The sequence below is a fragment of the Lithobates pipiens genome, unplaced genomic scaffold (assembly GCF_037356315.1).
Source record: "Lithobates pipiens isolate NorthernLeopardFrog02 unplaced genomic scaffold, aLitPip1_a1.2 Scaffold_3, whole genome shotgun sequence".
NCBI lineage: Eukaryota > Metazoa > Chordata > Amphibia > Anura > Ranidae > Lithobates > Lithobates pipiens.
In genome coordinates, this window is record NW_027507790.1 from 137,911,492 (window position 1) to 137,929,707 (window position 18,216).

An 18,216-nucleotide genomic window follows, 5' to 3' on the forward strand; every position below is an offset into this window, starting at 1 on the left:
TGTGCATTGGATTGCTATTAAAGTTGGATCGCTTTTGTCATCACTTGAACGCATTTAATGTGTATAACCCATACATTGATGGTAAGGGTCAGTTATATTGGGTGAAGGTGACTTCTCTTTCTCCCATGGTGGATTCTGATCATTAGATATTTCCTTCATGGTGGAAATTGTTCTGATTGATTCTAGTCTTTCTGCCCATACAGATGAACTTTTAATCATGAACTTCATGTCTTATTATTTTGTGTTTTGAGTGCTACACCGTTTACCCATATTACATAGGTAGTTCACCGCTCTGCCTCTCCTCGCCATGATCGCAGGCTGTCATTAGACATCCAGTCCACGGGACCTGCGGGCATGCTCTCGCGGCATGTGGCTGATGCGCGCATGCCTGCTATCCTGCTTTTACGAACTAATGTGCAGGTACGTCAATTTGCGCAGGAGAGACATTCTGCCGACTTATATCAGCATGAGCCGGTGGGCAAGTGGTTAAACACACTTTATTTTTTGTAAATGTCAGTTTTGCTAAAGTAAGTTGTATAGAATGCACACATTCACCACTTCACGGGACAGTTAAAGAATATGGAACCTCAACATTTCATATTCCTGATATGTACCTGCTATACCATGTACTTGTGTGAAAAAATATCCTGTTCTCTATGTGTTGCTTCCTTTGTGTGAAATCCCAGGTGTTCCTGCCTGACTTTTTGCTTTCCTAATAAAAACCAACCACACTAAGCAGGAGAAGACACTATGGTCTGTTCTCTAGCTATGCTGGGAACTCAGTGTGCTCTCCTCCAATGAATTGTCCTGACACACTACATTAGCTTTCACCTGGGATGCTCAGTGTTCTGTTTTTTTCTACTCCCCCAGCTCTTATGCAGCTGAGAACAGAGGGAATATGATCCCTTATAAAAAAAATTCAAAAGGGTGTTTACAATTTGTTATACTGTATCTATACACAAATGTTTTTCCTTTCATTTTTATTTTAAACTGAATAGGTTGTTTTACAAGGTGACCATTTACAAACACTTTAAGGATATCCCCTAAGGCATCTTATTTAACAACTTGCTCACTGGGCACTTAAACCCTCCTCCTGTCCAGACCAATTTTCAGCTTTCAGCACTGATGCACTTTGACTGACAATTGCGCGGTCATACAACACTGTACCCAAGTTACATTTTTATAATTTTTTCCCACAAATAGAGCTTTCTTTTGGTGGTATTTGATCACCTCTGCAGTTTTTTTTGTTAAAAAAATGTAAAAGACCACTTTTACTTTCAAAAGATTTTATTTTATGATAAAGGCACTTACAACAATACACCAGAATAATAAACAATCTTCAGCAGGGAGGGCCCGCTGACACAATGTAAGTATTGAAAACAGGAGACAGTAGTGAAAGACAAACAAAATCAAAAGGGTACAGTCATCATGCCCCGCCTCAACCGTAAGGGGTAGCAACCAGGAGCCCCCACCCCGACACCCCTAATAGGGAACTTGCTGTGCCAGGATGGGGGAGTATCCTCCCGGGACCCCCCCTCTCAGAGGGAAAAAGAATTTGATGGGCCGTCCACAGTGGGCACCGCAACATTCAATTGGACTGTACGGTGAACCTGTCAATTATAGCTCTGTTGAGCAAACCACAAACATAGAACGTCTAGAGGGACAGAGGAGAGAAGAGAGGAGGAAAAGAGAAGGACAGAGGGGTAAAGGGAGGTAAGCTATGTCCTAAAAGGGTGGAGGGGTACAGTGGAAGAATGTTTAGCACTCAATGTAAGAGGGGGCGCTTTAGGGGTGAGGTCTGGTCACTAAAGTAGAGCCTGGGGGCACCCCAGGCAGCAGAGATATTCCCATGTAACGGGCCCAAGGGTCCCACACCTTTCTGAATTTAGGCGTGGTATCTGACAGAATACCTGACAGTTTTTCTTGGGACATTATCCAAGATATCTTCCTCTTAACTGCGAGGAAGGAGGGTCTGGGTTGCTTCCAGGCGGAGGCAATCGCAATTTTGGCTCCTAAGAGTATAAAATAAGTTAGTTTCTGAGTGTTACCAGGCAACAAAGGAACAGGGGCATTGAGTAACGCAACCTCTGGAGTTCTTGGAACCCGGCAGCCTGTGACTATGTAAATCAAGTTAAAGATTTTAGTCCAGAACGATCGAAGCCTAGGGCATTCCCACCAGATGTGGATCATGGAGCCACGAAGTTGGCACCCCCTAAAACATAAGGGGTTAGCCGTGGGGTATATTTTGGCTAGCCTGGCTGGAGTGAGGTACCACCTGGTTATCAATTTGATGCTAGCCTCCATTAGTGAGGTGTTTTGGATCCCACGAAAGGATCTGGCTAGGGCCAGCTGCCAGGTTTCAAGACTGCCAGAGGTCTGGAGATCAGATTCCCATGCCGTCATATAAGGGGATTTGCCAGTTGGGGTAGTGAGAGCCGCATAGATTACTGAAATACCACCCCTCTGCTCCTCGATCTTACCACACCAGGCTTCGTATTCAGTAAAGGGAGGAGGAAGGGGTTTGTTCTTCCAAAGCAAGTTTAAAAAGTGAGATATTTGTTGGAAGCGGAACCTCTCTGAGTCTGGTAGCTCTAAGTGTTCAATACAATGAGCCAGGGAAATCGGACCCCTTGAATTGAAAAAGTGACCTATCCGGTATAATCCCTTGTCCAACCACCATCTGAAGGCCTCAATGTCCAGGCCAGGGGGAAAGTCATGATTACGGAACATGTGAGCAAGGGGTCTTAAAGTGGAGACTAGGGAAGGCTCTTTGCGAAGACAGTCCCATAGGGCGCAGGAGTGAGAGAGGGATGGGGACATAATGGGCGGCCTGGCTTTGGGCGGGCACCACAATAGAAAATCTAATGTAAAAGAGGGTACGGAGCAGCGTTCAATGGACTGCCAATCCGGTTTCTCGTATTTGGAGTAGATCGTGGAGAGTTGGGCTAGGCGAGCTGCAAGGTAGTATTTGTGAAGGTTAGGCAAGCCCAACCCCCCCTGCGACTGTGCAGGAAGAGCGTGTTTTGCGAGAGACGGTACCCCTTATTGCTCCAAATATATTTCAGTATTTTGCTTTGCAGAGAGCAGAGGTGGTCCTTCCGGACTGGTATTGTAAGGGCTCGGAAATAGTATAGGATTTTGGGAAGAAGGGTCATTTTTATGGAGTTAATCCGGCCAAGCCAGGAGAGTTCGTGTTTAGACCATGAGGAGAGATCAGTTTCCAGCTGTCTGTATAATTTGGGGTAATTGTGGGCATACAACATCTCCATTTTAGGTGTAAGGGAGATACCCAAGTATTGGATGGCGGTGTCACTCCATTGGAACGGAAAGGATTGTTTGAGTGAGAGAACTTGGTGGGTGGGGAGAGAAATATTCAAAGCCACAGACTTGGAGTAATTAACCCGCAAGCCTGAGACCTTGGCAAAGTCGTCTAGTACTCGGGATAAGTTGGGCAGGGTTGTGAGGGGGGAAGTAAGGAATAACAGTATGTCGTCCGCGAAGAGTCCGCATTTGTGCGTTTGACTACCGCACTGGACACCTCCAATGTCTATGTTGTGGCGGACTGCTATCGCTAGTGTTTCAATGGCTATTGCAAATATGAGGGGAGATAGGGGGCACCCTTGTCTGGTCCCCCTGGTAATGGGAATTGGAGTGGAAAGGTATCCCTGAATTCGAATTTGGGCCCTCGGCTGGGAGTATAAGGCCCGTAATAAGCCAAGGAAGCGAGCCCCAAATCCCCACCTGTCAAAGAGCTGGAAGATGTACTGCCAGGAGACCGAGTCGAAAGCCTTCTGAATATCTAAGGAAAGGAGGAAGCCAGATTGTTTGGGTCCCCCTTCCCAATTAGACTGCAGAATGGAGATAATATCGATCGCCCTCCGAATTTGATCAGGTCCCTGTCTGCCAGGGATAAAACCAATTTGGTCCTTGTGGACGTAGCGTCCGATAAAGGAGGCCAGCCTATTGGCCATAACTTTCGTGAGAATTTTGAGGTCATTATTAATGAGGGAAATCGGTCTGTAGTTGCTGACATCCTCCAAGTTCTTGCCAGGTTTGGGGATGACCGTGATATACGCCGTGTTAAGGTAGGGATCTAGGGGGCTTCCATTAGCTGTATGATTACCGAGATTGGCCAGGTGGGGGGCAAGCGTGTTGGCAAAGGCTTTATAGTAAGGGATCGAAAGACCGTCGGGGCCTGGGGCGGAGCTTTTTTTGAGTTCCTTTATGACTCCCAATATCTCCTCCACCTGGAAGGGGCATTCCATGACTTGTTTGTGAACGTCCGATAAGACAGGGATGGGGAGTCCCTCCAAAAACTTTGGAAGGAGGTTAGCTTTGGGAGATGGGGGGCTGCTGTAAAGAGAGGTGTAAAAGTCCTGAAAGGCATTCAGAACTGTGACCGGATTAGACGTGGGCGGGTGTCCTGCACTTCTGATCCGAGGGAGGGTGCTTAGCTTGGTTCTAGGGGAGAGTCTATTAGCCAGGAGTGTGCCTATTTTATCCGCCTGTGAGTAAAACTTGTGGCCAGACCACCTAACCGATTTTTCTGCTTTCGTGGTGAGGGCGAGATTAAGTTCTAAGCGAATCTTGTCAAGCAGGGAGGTGGGGGTGCGGAGGGGGTCCTTTTTGTGAAGAGCCCTGAGTTTAGAGTATTCCTCTTCTAGCTTCAGGATGGTTGATTGCCTTTCCCGTTTTATTTGAGTTCCTAATTGAATGAGTTTTCCCCTAATAAACGCTTTGTGCGCCGCCCACAGGGTTTCGGGGGAGACATCAGGAGTCGCATTAATAGAGAAATATTCCTGCAGTGCTTTGTCGAGATCCATAACTCGTGATGGCTCTGATAGGAGAGATTCATTTAACCTCCAATGCCTGGGGTGTCTCCCACTCAAACCCCCGAGGGCCGTCACAATTACCAGCGAGTGATCCGAGATCACTGTGTCAGTGATGGAGGCTTTGAGCACCCTGGGTAGGAGCGAGGAGGGGACAAGTATGTGGTCAATCCGTGCATATGAATGGTGTGGTGCTGAGTAGTGAGTGTAGTCTCTCTTTGTGGGGTTTAATTCCCGCCAAGCATCGGATAACCCATAAGCGTGAAGCAATTTGGCGATCCGCAGGCTTGCCTTCGTGGGCCTGGTTAAACGGGCATGTGAGGAGGAGGATTTGTCAAGGCCTTGATCAAAGGCGACGTTGGAGTCCCCTCCGACAATAACCGTCCCCTCTAAAAGAGGCGCAAGGGTGCGCAGCAGGGATTCAAAGAATTTGACCTGTCCTGTGTTCGGGGCATAGTAGGAGACCAAGGAATAAAGGTGGTCCCCCACAGTGCCCTTTACAAGTATAAACCTGCCCTCCGGATCCGCCTTTTCAAATCTTTTATTGAATTTGCATGTTTTGGCAATCAAAATGGCCACCCCCTTGGTTTTGGATTCCGCGTTGGCTAAGTAGAACTGAGGGAAGTGGGCATGTAGGAACTTGGGACTATACCGGATAGGAAGGTGCGTTTCCTGAAGTAGAATTATATCTAGTTTCAGAGATTTATAGTAATCAAGGGCTTTTCTCCATTTGATGGGGGAATTAAGGCCCTGAATGTTGTGGGTGGCTATCTTAAGCCTAGCAGCTTGTGGATCAGCCATGGAGCAGAGGGGGAGCCCAGCATCTGAAAGCGACCTCACTTACCCAGTCCATAGCGGGGTTCTTGGCAAGAGCATTGGGATCGGCGGCCTGTGGTTTTCTCCCAGAATACATTGCCGACTGGGTTAGCTCAGCCAGACCTGAGGAGAAAAAAAATAGTGTCATGTAAACATTCAACAGGAGTAGCTTACCACCTAGTGGGGAGAGAGAAGGAGAAAGGGCAAGGAAAGAAAGCGTTCCTGGGAAGAGAAAGAGGAGATCAGGGCAGGAGACACCCCCCGAAATCCCAAGAAAGAACAATGTAAACAACCGACCCATAAGGTCAGATGTCCCGACCCTCAGGCGCCCGGGAGAGACCGAGGGAGGGGGAGTTGCACATGTGGTCCCTCGCGGAACTGGGGACCCCTAGTCGGGCAACAACCCGATCTGTTGATTCAACATTATATAACAATAGAAGATAAACAACAATAAAAAACTTAAGGCACGGCTAAACATAATGATTAGGAGACACTGGGGCTAATCAGTGAATGCTGGTCATTAAGCAGAAAGTGAGATGGTATATCCAGGGAGGGTGCTGGGGACTGCAGCCCCCTAAAGAGTCCTTCAAGCAGCCCTTAGGGCCCATTTCGAGGGGGCGCAAATAATGTGAGGGGTTACGGGCAGTCCAGTAGATGGACGAAGTACTGCATAGCGTCCCGGGATATTGAAGGCGATGGGGAAGAGGGTAGCACAAGTCCTAGGCAAGGGGAGGGCAAAAAAAGGGGTGGAGGGCCAAACTTCCAATGTTTGGGGAGAAGTCCTCCGGCCCTCTCCAGGACCTCGGACGGTCAGACACAGAATGGAGAGTCTGAAAAGGGGTCTGAATGTTGCTCAGGTGGGTGCATTATCCTTGACCTTCTTGGCTCTTCCGGAGGTCCACAACGGGGATTGTGGGCTGTTAGGAGTGGGCCGTTTGTTTGAGCTCTGGCCAGGGTTAGAAGTGTCCATATCAGCTTCTTGAGAAATGATTTTCAGCCTGGTAAGGAGCTTTTCCCCCTCGGGAAAAGTGGAGAAAGCAAAAGACTTCCCTTTGTCCGTGAACCTGACCGCAAATGGGAATGCCCATTTGTATTTTATGTCTTTTTGTGACATTGCAAGCAAGAGGGGTTTCAGAGCTCTCCGTCTCTGTATGGTGGAGGGGGAGAGGTCCGCAAAGATCTGAACCTGGTGGCCCTGGTATATGACGTGTTGCAGGGATCTGGCTCTCTTCATAACTTCTTCTTTTACCGAAAAGTGATGTGGCTTGGCCAGAACATCACGCGGAGTGCCATCCTTCCTAGGGGGGCCGAGGGTTCTATGGACCCGGTCAAGTTCAAGCTTAGGAGCTGGGATGTCAGGGATTAGCTGTGTAATGAGGTCTTGCACCGCCCTGGACACATCAGTTATTGATTCTGGAAGCCCGCGAATTCTGATGTTATATCTGCGTGACCTATTTTCGAGGTCATCAATACGGGCCATGGCTAGGTCTAATTGCTCCTGTACTGAATAAATGTGCCTGGAGTTTTGGGTGGATCTGGCAATGGTATCCTCCATTTTATGTTCGATCGTTTCGATCCGGGAGCCTAGGTTAATAAAGTCAGCTTTCAATTCCCCCGTGATTTGCAAGGCAGTTTGGGAGAGGCCCCTTTCCAACAGTTCAGAGAATTTGCCAAACAGGGCATCCATGTGGGAGACTGGGTCTACATGAGCAGCCTCATGGGAGGCCATGGTGGCCTGGGCAGCCCTGTATGTCCCCGCTGGGGAGGGGGAGAACTCCTGGAGGGTGCGTTCCAGCAGGGAGACCGTGGAGGCCGGGGACGGTGTGGCTTCCTTGGGAGGACCCCTGAGGTTGCCTGGGGTGGCGTGGAGAGGAGGAAAGTCTGTATCTGACCTGAAATCCACTGTGCCTGCGGATCTGTGGTCCTGAGATAGGAGCTGTGCTGCGGTGGCCATCTTGGATTTCTCCCACACGTCCAATGAAGCGAACAGCGGGCCCAGATTGCGTTTAGTCAGTCCACCGGTCATTCGGTAATGTGCCCCAACTCTTCGGGAGTCCGTCCCTACAGCTCGGGAAGCGGAAGGGTAGCCGTTTCGTGCGGTAGGGGTTCCGTCGTTCCGCGAGGCAGCGGAGCTTTAGATGATCGTGGCCATCTTGGAAGCCTCGCGCATGCGCACTCCGTAAAAGACCACTTTTAAAAAAAATATATATTTTGTTATACAATTTTGCAAACAGGTAACTTTTCTCCCTCATTGATGCACCCTGATGAGGCTGCACTGATAGGCACTGATAGGCTGCACTGATGAGCACCATTGGGCTGCATTTATGGGCACTGATAAGGCAGCACTGATAGGCGGCACTGGTGGGCACTGATAGGCAGCAATGGTGTGCACTGAGAGGTGACACTGAAAGGTGGCACTGATGGGTGGCACTGAAGGGCATTGATAGGTGGCAATAATGGGTACTGATCAGCACTGGTAGGTTACACTGGTAGGCAGCACTGCTAGGTGGCACTGATGAGGCACTGATTGACACCACTGGTGGGCATTGATAGGTGTCACTTATGGGCATTGATAGGTGGCACTGGTGGGCACTGGCAAGCGGTAATTGTGGGCACAGATTAGGCAGATGTGCCCCCTTCCTCTTCGCGACTGATGTTCCTTGCACATAAGCCAGTGATCGGCTTTTTTTTCTCCTCACACTGACTGCATGAGGAGAAAAAAAACAATTACCAAGCTTTTATTTACATCACGTGATCAGCTGTCATTGGCATCTGATCTCGTGGTAAGGGGCCGGGATCGGCCCCTTACTCGGATCTGTGATCACTCGAGTCTCAGTGCGGGAGGTGCACGGGGGAGCGTGCAAAGGAGAGGACATCATATGATGGCCTCCCAGAAATTCAGGTCCGTGCTGTGGGCGTCATTTGGCTATAGCACACACGTCAAGTGGTTAAAAGAATATTGTTTAATGTTTAATGTTTCACTTTAAGTATTACTAAAAGCACTTCTCCCTGTCAAACATAATTTTTAGTAAAAAAATTCACTGCCTATTAGCCTAGAAAATGGCCAGATCTGGTTTTGGCTCACATTGACTTCAATGAAGTTCTGATTCAGCGTTGAATTTCTGTAGTGCGTTCACTAAACCTGCCTTGAACTGAACCCATGTATGTTCGGCTCATCACAGCTGGCCAATGTGTTTAAAGTTCAGGGCTTTAGCTTTATTTTTTAATAGCAAATGTTCCTATAGTTGCTACTTTCGCTGTTCAATTCAAGTATATTACTACTGGATAAAAATAACTTATGTTGGAGGCAAGAATACCTAAAATTTTATATTTTTTTTCAAGTTTAGAAGAATCAGAAGTATTGCTTATGCATGTTAGCAAAGTTATAAATATAAATGGTAAACAACATTCATGGAAATCGGTTTCCTTTTACCAGGCCAAACAAAAAATATCCTGGATAATGGCGCAGGAAAAAACGGCCAATGCGATCCTGGACTCCTCTGAGAAATTCAGACTTATTTGGGAACCCTGGACTTCATATATTGTAATATCCCTATTGCCCTGAAATTTTTCCAGGGCTTTCCCCCCCAATTCCCTCCAGAGCCAGGTACTCCCGCGAGGGTTCCTACCCTTTCCCTTCCCCTGCATCTTATAGTTTTTTGGGGTTTTATTCCATTTTTTTTCTCTTCATACCATCATACTCGCCCTCCTCTTCACCTCTCTCTTTCCTTTCCTTCTCCTCTTCCCCACTTGCTTTCTTATTGCTATTTGCCTTTATGCGGGGTTGCCTTGACCCACCACACATACCGGAGCAAACTGTATGACGGTTGGTCATTCCAACCTTTAGGTTTTTTTTTTTTTCTCTTTAGGTTCCTTTTTCAATATTGGGCTGGGGGGTCTGTCCTCCTCCTGCCCAGCTCATGGTAACTTTCCTAAGTAAACTGCAACTTCTCCTAGCGGTTCTTACCTTTCACGGGTTTGTGTCTAAGGACAGCGAGCTCTCCTTGGCTACCCTTAGAGGGCCCTCGGGAACTCCTCAGTCAGCCCCCTCACAGCAAGATTCCTATGGGGTGAGGGGATCTGACCTTGGATTGATCCTGGTGGGTCTGGAAACAGGGCCCCACATGTTTAAGTGACCACTTCCTCCATCCAAGACCTGTTTTCAGAGTTTGCTTATTAATCCCAGTTACCCGGAGGTCTACTCTCATACCCGGAACCTTTTTTTGTGTTTTTTTTCCTCCTTTCTCCTTTTTATGTCTTGTCCGTCTCAATGCCCAGTGTCTTTTGACATATGTTTTGTACCAACTTTGCTCTTAGCAATCTTTGTCATTGTTGGATGGATGAATTCCCAGGGGGGCTACTCTATCTGAGACAAGTCAACAACAGGAGTCTGAAGAGGAGTCAGAGGAGGATGGTGCCAGGGCGGATGAGGAGGAGCAAGAAGAGCATGCTTTAAACCTTTCTGGGATCCCTGTTGTTGTGCGTGAATGGGGAGAGGAGAATGAAGAGGATGACATTATCCTGGATGATGAGCAGGAGCCAGGCCACCACACCGCTTCTAGTTTAGTGCAAATGGGGGCCTTCATGCTCCAGTGTTTTAATAGGGACCCCCGTATAAAAAGCATAAGGGTCAAGGACCAGTACTGGGTGGCAACATACTTAGACCCCGGTACAAACACAAAATGGCGGAAATGTTACCGCCGTCACAGAGGGCTGTCATAATGGAGCACTTCCAGGCCTTGCTTCGAGAAATGCTGCATTCTGCTTTTGCGTGCGCTGGCAGAGGAGCAATTCCCACTCCCAGAGAAGGAGTTGCAGGTACCAATCCAACAGCGCCTGCAAGAAGAAGCCGGTTTGAAGATGTGTTGGTGACTTCTGTAAAAGTTATTTTACACAGTAAACACGGAAGTCCGCCGGGCGAACGGCGGCAATAGTCCGCCGATCGGGCGGACGACGAACAGCCGAAATTCGCCGCGAAACGACCGCCGGGCGAACCTTTCGGCCATCCCTAGTCTTAACCCGCAAGGACCTAGCTGGTGGTACATTGATAGGGGGAATATACTATACCATCGTTCTCTATGCTGTGGGCATTTAGATGGTTCTTTTTCTGCTCCTTATTTATTTCAATAAGATATATCAATGTAAATGTTTTATGAAACAACTGCTAACAAAATAAACTCTGTTCAAAACGTATTCCTTAACCACTTCCCTACCCGCCCATAGTAATATGATGCCCGCAGATGGGATCTCCCATCCTAGGTGGGCATCATATGATGTCCTCTCATTCGCGGCCATCTAGGGGGCGTGCGCATGCCCGCGGCATTGCTCGGGACACTGTGCGCATGCCCGGCAGCCGCGATGTCTGCTGGGCACCCGCGGTTGCTTGGGAACACAACAGGACCGTGGATCTGTGCCTGCAAACACACAGATCCACGTCCTGTCAGAGGAGTTGAGACCGATGGTGTGTTCCCAGTACAGAGGAACACCGATTGGTCTCCTCCCCCCACAGTTAGAATCACTCCCAGGGAACATAATTAACCCCTGCAGCGCCCCCTGGTGTTAACCCCTTCCCTGCCAGTCACACGTACACAGTAATCAGTGCAATTTTATAGCACTGATCACTGTGTAAATGTGAATGGTCCCAAAAATGTGTCAAAAGTGTTCGACATGTCCGTCACAATGTCGCAGTCATGAAAAAAATTGCAGATCGCCACCATTACTAGTAAAAAAAAGATGCCATAAATCTATCCCCTATTTTGTAGACGCTATAACTTTTGCACAAACCAATCAATATATGCTTATTGTGATTTTTTTTTACCAAAAATATGTAGAAGAATACGTATCGGCCTAAACTGAGAAAATTTAAAAAAAAAAAAAAAAGATTGGATATTTATTATAGCAAAAAGTAAAAAATATTGTGTTTTTTTCAGAATTGTTGCTCTTCTTTTGTTTATAGCGCAAAAAATAAAAAACGCAGAGGTGATCAAATACCACCAAAAGAAAGCTCTATTTGTGGGGAAAAAATTATGTTAATTTTGTTTGGGTGCAACATCGCACGACCGCACAATTGTCAGTTAAAGCAACGCAATGCCGAATAGCAAAAAGTGCTCTGGTAAGGAAGGGGGTAAAATCGGGCTGAAGTGGTTAAAGTGTATGTTACCCCAACGTTTCATATTCCTAATATGTGTTTGTTGTAAAATGTACTCATGTTAAAAAAATATATCCTGTTCTCTTTGCCTTGTTTCCTTTGTGCAAAATACCTAGTGATCCAGTCTCTCTTCTTTCCTATTGCTAACTTTTTGCTTAAAATGGCATCTGGAAACTGACAGCACTGGGTGACGAGGACTAAAAAAGTAAATTGCATCACTTAGGTGGCCCCCTTCTCCAGCACTCCTCTCTTGACCAACAGAAGCCTCAAAATTACATTTTCAACTGTAACCTACCAGAGTCAGGAAAGGGGTTACGCAAAAATTGCTCTTTAAGGTGTCCTCAAGAGATTTTATCTTCTGCTCCCTCTGTGGGGAGGGGATGAGTTCTGAGAATTTTCCCTTGTAACGGTGGTCAAGGAGGGTTGCCAACCAATAGTGATTCTCGGGTTCGTTTGCAGGACTTTAAGCATGAGATTATGCACCGCAAGTTTGCAGAGGCATGAGAAGCAGACTGCTCAGAGTCCTTGAAGTTTAAAGTATCTGGAACTGCCTCCTCCCAGCCACGTACTACTCCCAAGAGGGCCTCAAGAGGAAAGGAAGTCCTCCTCTTCCTCCCGCTGCTCTGCCCTGAGTGCCCTGTCCATAATGTCATGCAGTGTCTGCTCCAGCAGGAACACAACAGGGATTGTGTCACTGATGCATGCATTGTTATGGCTCACCATCCTTGTGGCCTCCTCAAATGGTGACAGTACAGTGCATGCATCCTTTATCAGTAGGCATTGGCATGGGGGAAAAAGTTGAGTCAGCCCGAGCCTGTCGTTGTGCCATACTCAAACAGGTATTCGCTGACAGCCCTCTGATGCATGTGCAGTCATTGCAGCATTGCCAAAGTCGAGTTCCATGCAAATCAGGCAGTTTAGGAGCAGGTGGAATTCTTGCTGAATTTCAGCCAACCGAGCACTGGCCACAGCCAGCGACTGCCTGAAATGGCTACAGACTCTTCTGGCCTGCTTTAGCAGATCTTCCAAACCTGTGTACCTATTTAAGAAATGCTGCATCACCAAATTGAGGACATGTGCCAGGCAAGAAATTGTGACTGGGTCCCTGCCATTGTGGTACAGCACATTCTGAAAATTCACAGAAGTGAGCAGATTCCACCAGATGGAAAGGCAGGGGTTATAAATCCAGCAGATTTTACAAGCTTGAATTTAGATGCTGGGCATGTGGGTGGTAATGACTGTATTCATTTTTTCCCTGCAGCAGATGGGACAGAGAAATTTGCCTGCTGTACAGATAGTGGGACACAAGTAATGGCTACGAATTGTCAAGGTGCAAGTGGCTGACACTGTGTTCAAAAAACTCAGCTGACTCATCCATGCCTGATGCTAGGGCTATGGCAGGAGTAGCTGTGGACAAGGAGGCAAAATAAGCCACTCTGGCAACTGCAGTGGACTGTGCACTAGTCTCTGCTTAGGTGACAGATGATGAGAAGCATGAGCATGGTTTAGTAAGCCAGTCCACCACCTCCCCTGCATGCTGTGGCTGATAGCATGGGCAACATCACTAAACAGAGGAAATAATGCCCAGTGACCATGTTCACCCATGTCCACCTTTGCCTATGGACACATACACTGCTGGCCCCCTCACAGTGCCATGGTAATGTCTGCCTATGTGCTTATTAACAAAATGTAAAAAAGATGTCAAAATGTGTATTTGGATGCACTTTTATCAATAGAAAGTGGTGTTTGGTGCACTACACAGACACACTCCAGTGACACACTACAATATACTGCAGTAAAACTGCACTGATGCACTACAATATACTGCGTTAAATGTGCAGTAATGCCCAAAAATATACTGTGTTAAATGTGCAAAACGCACTAAAATATACTTTGCTAAACATGCACTAACGCACTGAAACGTACTGTGTTAAATCAGTGCTGTTGCACTTTGAATGACAATTGCGCAGTCATGCTACACTGTATACGTATATACTGCATTAAACGTGCAGTAACACACTGATGTATACTACATTAGATGTACAGTAACAAACTAATCTATACTACACTAAACGTGCAGTAACACACTGATATGTACTGTGTTAAACATGCAATAACGCACTGATATATACTGTGTTAAATGTGCAGTAATGCACTGATACTGTATATACTGCGTTAAAGGTACAGTAATGCACTGATATATACTGTGTTAATCGTTTAGCTGCGTACTGATATATACTGTGTTAAATGTATAGTAATGCACTGATATATACTGTGTTGCAGGGGTGCACTGATACAAACTTCAGGAAACCTACACTGACAAATGAAACTGACCCTAAAGTAAAGATGAATGGTCACACTACACTCACAAAAACTGACACTAAAGTAAAAATGAATGGTCACACTGAACTATCACTAAATGCACATTAAACTGATATTCTACACTGACAATAGAAGCACAATAGCACACTAACTCACTAGTAGCACTTAACAGAGCCCTGCTCTATTTCTCTCCACACCAATATCACACTGCAAATGGCTGCTACGGGGAGAATATTTTTTTATAGTGTGGGGCAGGACTAAGAGCAATGAGCCATGATTGGATAGTCAACATTACTTTCTCCAATCATGGCTCTGACAGTGCTCTGTGCATTGCTTCAGACAATCAGGACTTTCTATGCACTGTGCGGCGGCGCAGTGCATTGTGGTCATTCAGCAGGCTGAACAAATGGTCGAACGCTCCGATAATTCTGGTGTTCCTTGAACAGGCGAACAGCCAATGTTCGGCCCTAACTCATGATCGGGCTGAACCATTCACCCAACGTTAATTGGGATTGTTGTTTTCATCTATACACATTTTAAATGGGCATATAATGAAAAAAAATGTTTTACACATAAGTTTCTCACTCTATTATTTGTGGTTTATATTATTATTAGCGCGGCAGAATTTTGTTTATTTTGTTGTGTGCACAGTGTGTCTGACTGTCTCTGTTAGCAGCTTTCTTTGTATATGCCAGCACATTTTCCATTGTTTATGAAGACTGAAGGTAAGGCTGGAATTTTGTTTAAATTTCTTAAATTTTAAGTTTTATTCCTTCTGGAATTCAAAGTAGTATTATTTTGTTATGGCAACCCCTTAATGTGACATTAGGAATGAATAACCATTATATGTGTTTGCACCAAAACAAAATCAGCTTTGCCCCATTGAGAATGTCTATGCACTTGTGATTTTACTAGCATGCATGTGCAGACAGGAAAAAGGAAACTGGAATATGGTTATTTTCAATGTAAAGTACACATCATATTCTTACTTTATGAAATGAGTTATCTAGAGTTATACCCAAAAGAATCAGGAGATGTAAGCCAGAGCACAATAATTTACAAAGTAAAAAATGTATTGAATTATACCATATAGGCATAGTTTATCACCATAACCACTTAAAGACCACTCTAAAAACAATGTACCTGTACGTCATTTCGTGCAGTAGATACTGTGGGTGCACGCATGCACCAGCTGATCAGATGGGGAGAAAATCAGCGGGCCCACCGGCCACCCGTGATCACTCCACAGAGAGGCAGAAAGGGAGTCTGTCTATGCAAACAAGGCATATCTCCATTCTGGTAGGGAAGTACACATGGATCTTCTGTTCCTTGTAAGCAGGAACACGGATCCCTGTGTTCTTCCTTTCAGTTCATCCCCTGCACAGTTAGAAAACACTCCCAGGGAACACACTTAACCCTTTGATCGCCCCTGATATCAACCCCTTCCCTGTAAGTGTCATTTATACAGTAATAGTGCATTTTTTTTAGCACTGATCACTGTATTGGTGTCACTGGTCTCCAAAACATGTCACTTAGTGTCAGATTTTTCCGCTGCAATGTTGCAGTCCCGCTAGAAATCACTGTTTGCTGCCATTACCAGTAAAAACAATAAAAAAAATTATCCATAATAGTCCATAATCTATCCCATAGTTTGTAGAGGCTATAACTGTTGCGCAAACCAATCAATATATGTTTATTGAGATTTTTTTACCAAAAATATGCAGAAGAATACATATTGGCCTAAATTTATGAAGAAATTACATTTTTTACATTTGTGTTTGTTTATAGCGCAAAAAATATAAACCACAGAGGTTATCAAATACCACCAAAAGAAAGCTCTACTTGTGGGAAAAAAAAGGACATACATTTTATTTGGGTACAGTGTTGTACAACCATGCATTGTCAGTTAAAGTAACATAGTGTTGTATCACAAAAAATGTCCTAGTCATTAAGGGGGTAAAATCTTCTAGGGCTGTAGCGGTTAATTGTCCCCATGAATTATTTTATTTTTTTTGTAATTGTTTATTTTAAATTTTCAACATCATACAGAAGAAAATATACATGAGATATGAATATTAACGTATCAAAAATGCAGGTATACTTTGATTACAAGGCATACAAAATCTAAACATATAGAGGCATAGCGATGTGATTAAAGTAGTGATCTTCCACCGTATCTTTAAGGGGGTTATAGACAGAATCTGTAAACAGACTATGTAACATCAAAGAGAGCTTTAAGGAAAGAAAAAAAAATAAAATAAAAAATAGATTTCAGACCTTCTCTCGGGGACATGTATGTATCCAGGTTTATCTAAGTAGGAGCAATCCCATCAGAACCATATGTAGACTCATCCCATGTTGACCAAATTTTAGAAAATTTCTGCATCTTATCCTCCACTACGGCCGTCAAATGTTCCATTCTGCGTATGTCAGCTACAGTGGTGATCAATTGCGGAAGTGTAGGTGGAGAGGTGGACAACCATAACCTGGGTATGACCCTTTTAGCAGCCAATAAGATAAAGGACAACAATCTGCGCAAGGCCTTAGAAATACCAGAGAAAGGGAGGCCTAGCAGATAATGCATGGGCGTCAGGGGAATAGGAGTGCCAGCCAGTGTTTCTAACAGATTTTGGACTTGGAGCCAGAACTGGTGGACTAGGGGGCAGTCCCAAAAAATATGGTAGTGAGAGCCGACTTCCCCACCACATCTCCAGCATTGTTTCGAAATTAACCTGTTACGGGCATGTAGAATATCTGGAGTCCTATACCAGTGCATTAGAACTTTGTAAGCAGTTTCCTTGTGGGTCACACATCGAGATATTCTGGAAGTGTGCTCCCATATGTTCCCCCAGTCCACCAGGGAAATATCGTGTTGTAGAATCTGAGACCATTTCCTCATGTAGTGGTGGGTGTTCACCGTCATAGGTATGGCGTCATGTAATATCGTGTAAATAGTAGAGATCAGTCTGGGTTCGTAAGGACCCTTAGCACATAGGCTCTCAAAGTCTGTGGGTTTGTCCAGAGTCAGAGAGGGGGACCTGATAGAGAAAAAGTGTCTGATCTGTAAGTATGAATGTAAAAGCCTTTGGGGGATCTGGTGTTGCTTTTGCAAGGTGGGAAAAGTCAATAAATGGCGTGTCCCTGGGTTAACAAAGTGTCGGAGTTGAAAGAGTCCCGCTTGGGTCCATGGTAGCATACGATCATAGGACAGGCTATCTGGGATGTCTGGGTTAAATAGGATATTTAAAAGCGGTGGACACGGTGAGGATAGGGAAAAGCGGTCATTGCACCTTTTCCAGATATTCAACGTGAACAACATGGGAGCTAGGCATATGCGCCGTAATTGGGGCATATGAAGGGCAGTAGAAGGCCAAAGCATATAGCAAGGATGTACCGGGGCTGTAACACTCATTTCTATTTCTGACCATCTATTTGGGGCCTTCCGGGAGGTCCAGGAGGTAAGAACTCTCAGGTGTGTGGCATAATAGTATTTAATGAAATCTGGGCCTCCGAGCCCCCCCCTATTCCTCCGAGCCAGGACCACTGTCCCCGCTAACCTGTGGGAAGCGTTATTCCAAACAAAACGGAGGCTTCTCCTTTGAAGGGATTTCAACTGTGACATAGGGATAGCCACAGGTAGAGTTTCAAACAAATATAATAACTTAGGGAGGATAGACATTTTAAGGACATTGATTCGGCCCAACAGGGATAGGGGGAGAGATGTCCAGTATGTCAGCAAACGATTAATTTCTGAGAACAGGGGGGGGAAATTGGCCTTATATAAAGTATCATAGGAAGCAGTAATGCGAACCCCCAGGTATTTAAGTGAGTGAGGACACCAGTGGTAATTATACTTACTTTGAAGCGAGGATAAGAGGGACGGGGTTATGTTTACAGGTAATGTTTCGGTTTTAGTATCATTAATTTTGAAACCCGAGAGGCTACCAAAAGTGGATAGTAGGTGGTGAAGGTGTGGTAGGGATGTGTGCGGGTGGGTGAGAGTTAGGAGGACATCGTCCGCGAATAAGGATATTTTATATTCTGCGTTGCGGAGGCAGACTCCTTTAATATCTGAACATTCCCGTATAGCCGCAGCTAGGG